General features: G+C 52.4%; 1 protein-coding gene across 3 annotated transcripts in view; it reads left to right on the top strand.

Moving 5' to 3' along the window:
* Nucleotides 1-4,505, top strand: part of LOC127570033 (glucose-6-phosphate exchanger SLC37A1-like) — an 87,989-nt gene that overhangs the window by 11,858 nt on the left and 71,626 nt on the right. The window contains exon 1 of one of the 3 annotated variants that reach the window (XM_052015246.1): nt 2,715-3,760. The exons of the other annotated variants lie outside the window; for them this stretch is intronic. The gene's annotated coding sequence lies outside the window, so the exon portion shown is untranslated. Of the gene's footprint in view, nt 1-2,714; nt 3,761-4,505 lie in introns of those variants that run through there. 3 annotated transcript variants of the gene reach the window in all.

Below are 4,505 nucleotides of genomic sequence, written 5' to 3'. Positions count from 1 at the left end.
GACGGCTACAGGGGCGAAGGGGCCGGGCATAGGAGCTGCTGCCGCTGGGATCAATGGGTGTCAGCACCGGGGTCTGTCCCGGGACGGGCGCCGGGCTCAGTTCAGCCCCAGCCGGCGTCACCAGTGTCAGGCTGTGGCGCCCGCTGTGCCCGGCCGGGCACCCGGCAGGACAGTCTCCCCGGGTGTGGCGCCCGCTGTGCCCGGCCGGGCACCCGGCAGGACAGTCTCCCCAGGTGTAGCACCCACTGTGCCCGGCCGGGCAGCCTCCCCGGGTGTAGCACCCACTGTGCCTGGCCGGGCACCCGGCAGGGCTGTCTCCCTGGGTGCGGCGCCCACTGTGCCCGGCCGGGCACCCGGCAGGACAGCCTCCCCGGCTGTGGCACCCACTGTGCCTGGCCGGGCACCTGGCAGGACAGTCTCCCCGGGTGTAGCACCCACTGTGCCTGGCCGGGCACCTGGCAGGACAGTCTCCCCGGGTGTAGCACCCACTGTGCCTGGCCGGGCACCCGGCAGGGCTGTCTCCCCGGGTGTAGCACCCACTGTGCCCGGCCAGGCACCCGGCAGGACAGTCTCCCCGGGTGTAGCACCCACTGTGCCCGGCCGGGCACCCGGCAGGACAGTCTCCCCGGGTGTAGCACCCACTGTGCCCGGCCGAGCAGTCTCCCCGGGTGTAGCACCCACTGTGCCCGGCCGGGCAGCCTCCCCGGCTGTGGCACCCACTGTGCCTGGCCGGGCACCCGGCAGGGCTGTCTCCCTGGGTGCGGCGCCCACTGTGCCCGGCCGGGCACCCGGCAGGACAGCCTCCCCGGCTGTGGCACCCACTGTGCCTGGCCGGGCACCTGGCAGGACAGTCTCCCCGGGTGTAGCACCCACTGTGCCTGGCCGGGCACCCGGCAGGACAGTCTCCCCGGGTGTAGCACCCACTGTGCCTGGCCGGGCACCCGGCAGGGCTGTCTCCCCGGGTGTAGCACCCACTGTGCCCGGCCGGGCACCCGGCAGGACAGTCTCCCTGAGTGTAGCACCCACTGTGCGGGGGTCTGCTGTTTCAAACCACCTGTATTTGACATGTGGAAGGGTGTGGCTGAGTGCCAGGAAGCAGCATTCTTGTCTAAATTGGTAAATTGGTTTATTACCATCACGTGTACCGAGGTACAGTGAAAAACTTGTCTTGCGTGCCGTCCATACAGGTCAATTCATTACACAGTGCATTGAGGTAGTACAAGGGAAAACAATAACAGAATGCAGAGTAAAGTGTTACAGTTACAGAGAAAGTGCAGTGCAGGCAGACAATAAGGTGCAAGGGCCATAACGAGGTAGATTGTGAGGTTAAGAGTCCATTTTAATGTACTGGGGGACCATTCAATAGTCTTATAACAGTGGGATAGAAGCTGTCCTTGAGCCTGGTCGTAGGTGCTTTCAGGTTTTTGTATCTTCTGCCTGATAGGAAGTGGGGAGAAGAGAGAATGTTCAGGGTGGGTGGGGTCTTTGATTATGCTGTGTGTGGGTGTCTGCTGTATCACCGCTTGTTCTTGATGTGGAGGGATGTGGCTGTGTCCTGGGAAGCAGTATTCTTGTCTTTCTGGTAGTAACTTAAATCTTCTCGGGACAGTTGAGGATATTTGTAAGTTGCTGCATTTGGAAGCCTTTTGAGTTTTCACAAGGCATGCTGAAACTTGGAAAATGACTACTGATTTGAGATCAAAGTGGAAACAAATTTGACTGTGTGTTTTTTGAGGAGGCTACTAAGAAGATTGATGAGGGCAGGGTGGTGGACATTGTCTTTGTGGGGTTTAGCAAGGCCTTTGACAAGGTCCTGCATCGTGGGCTGGTGCAGAAGGTTGGAATATATGGGATTCAGGGTGAGGTAGCCAGTGATCTGGCCCAGAATTGGCCCAGTGAACGGAGGCAGAGGGTGGTAGTGAAGGGTTGCTTTTCAGATTAGAAACCTACAACTAGTGGTGTGCTGAGGGGATCGTTTTTGGGTCTTTTATTGTTCATTAATGATTTGGAAGGGAATGATTAGGTAGCATGATTCGTAAATTTGCAGATGACACGAAATTGGTGGTGTGGTGGACAGTGAAGAGGGCTGTCCAAGGTTACGACAGGGTCTAGATCAACTGGGAAAGGACTGGCAGACGGAATTTAACTCAGACAAGTGCGAAGAGAGCATTTTGGGGAGTTAAGCCAGGGCAGGAGGTACACAGTGAATGGCAGGGCCCTGGGGAGTGTTATTGAACAGCATGACCTCGGGATACAGGTACATAGTTCCCTGCAAGTGGTGACACAGGTAGACAGAATGGTGAAGAAGGGATATGGTTTGTTTGCCTTCATCAGCTGAGGTATTGAGTATAGGAGTTGGGACGTCATTTTACAGTTGTACAATTTGTTGGTTAGGATGCAGTCGGAATTATTGTGTGCAGTTCTGGTTGCTGTGCTATAGGAAGGATGTGAATAAGCTGGAGAGGGTACAGTGAAGATTTACAGGAATGTGCCTGGATTAGAGGGCTTGAGTTATAAGGAGAGACTGGATAGGCTGAGACTACTTTCCCTGGAGTGAAGGCTGCTGAGGGGTGACCTTACGGAGGTTTGTAAATTCATGAGGGACGCAGATAGGGTGGATGGTCATGGTCTTTTTTTCCAGGGTATCAGAGTCTAACACTAGGGGACACAGGTTTAAGGTGAGAGGGGAAAGATTTAAAGGGGACCTGAGAGACATGTTTTCCCACACAGGGTGGTGGATACATGGAGTGAGCTGCCAGTGGTAGGGGCGGGTACAATTGCGATGTTTAAAAGACTCTTGGACAGGTTCATGGATAGGAAAGGTATAGAGGGATATGGGGTAAATACAGGCAAATGGGATAAGCGTAGATAGGCATCTAGGTCGGTGTGGACAAGTTGGGCTGAAGGGCCTGTTCCCATGCTGTTTCTCTCTATGAATCTATTGTTCTAATTGCTGTTGTTGAGCTACATTAACTTCCATTTGTGTGTAATGAGATTGTGGAATCAATGGAATGTGCTTGTGACTGTTTGCTATTTCTTTGTGTGTTAACGATGGATCTGTGCTTATGAAAGCCCCAGGTCTTATGGTGTTGTCAGTGATCTTTAGGAGACTGGTATTGTGAAGTGGAAGGTCATGATCCGGCTCTGCAATTGTATCTATTCCGGCTGTGGTAAGCAATTACACAATCTCTGTGTCTCAAAGTCAAAGTTGATCGAGCTTATTGTCATCTGCACAAGTCCATGTGTGCACAGGCACAATGAAAAACTTACTTGCAGCAGCATCACAGGCACAGAGCATCAGATAAGCAGCAAGAATAAATATAAATGAAACATAAATTATTCTCAATTTTTACAAGAAAGAACACAATTAGAACCAAAAAAAAAACAAAGTCCATTGTGGTACAAAGTGATCAAAGTGGTCATGGTGTTGCTGTACTGAGGTCGTGATCAGGGGTGTGCCGGTTGGTTCAAGAAGCGAATGGTTGAAGGGAAGTCGCTGTTCCTGAACCTGGTGGTGTGGGACTTCAGGCTTCTGTACCTCCTGCCCGATGGGAGCTGCGAGAAGATGGCACGGCCCGGACGGTGGGGATCTTTGATGATGATGGATGATGCCTTCTTGAGGCAGCGCCTCCTGTAGATATTCCTGATGGTGGGGAGGGATGTGCCCGTGATGTACCGGGCTGAGTCCACTACACTCTGCAGCTTCTTGCATTCCTGCGTGTTCAATCTGCTGTCCTAGGCCGTGATGCAACCAGTCAAGGTACTTTCAACAGCACGTCTGTGGAAATTTGTTAGAGTATTTGGTGATGCCAAACCTCCTTAACCTTCTAAGAAAGTAAAGACACTGGTGCGTTTTCCCTGTGATGGTATCTCCCTCTCTATTCAGTACTCTGCCTGTTTCTCTGTCATCCCAACCGCAACCCACCCCCCCCCCCCCCCACCTTTCACTTTTGTTCATCATGGAATTTATTATTATATTTCAAAAGGAAAATTTCAATTGAGGAACTGGTTGGAACTCAGCCATAATGATGCCATCTGAAAAATGCTTATAGTTGATCATATTGTGATATGGATATATAAGGTACTCTCTCATCAGTTCTAATGTTCCTTTGGGTTCAGTGGGAGAGACCTCATGGACATTGGAGTCGATCAATACACAAAAACACTGGAGGGACTCAGTAGGTCAGGCAGCATCTATGGAGAGAAAGGGGCAGCCGAGGTTTTGGGCCAAGACCCTTCATCTGAACTAATGATGAAGGGTCTCAACCTGAAACCCCGACTGTCCATTTCCCTCCACTGATGCTGCCTGACCTGCTGAGTTTCTCCAGCGTTTTTGTGTGTTGCTGCAGATTCCAGCATCTGCAGTCTTTGGTGTCTCCATTGGAGGAGAGCAAACTGTCTGTTTGATCCAGTCTACTTAACCTTATAGGACAAACCTCTTTCTTCCTCATCGACCCTGGCAAACGTTAGTCATATTGCCTCTGTCACCAGTGTGTCCTTCCTCA

Source organism: Pristis pectinata, chromosome 4, assembly GCF_009764475.1.
Source record: "Pristis pectinata isolate sPriPec2 chromosome 4, sPriPec2.1.pri, whole genome shotgun sequence".
Taxonomy (NCBI): domain Eukaryota; kingdom Metazoa; phylum Chordata; class Chondrichthyes; order Rhinopristiformes; family Pristidae; genus Pristis; species Pristis pectinata.
This window is presented reverse-complemented; position numbering and strand designations above follow the sequence as displayed.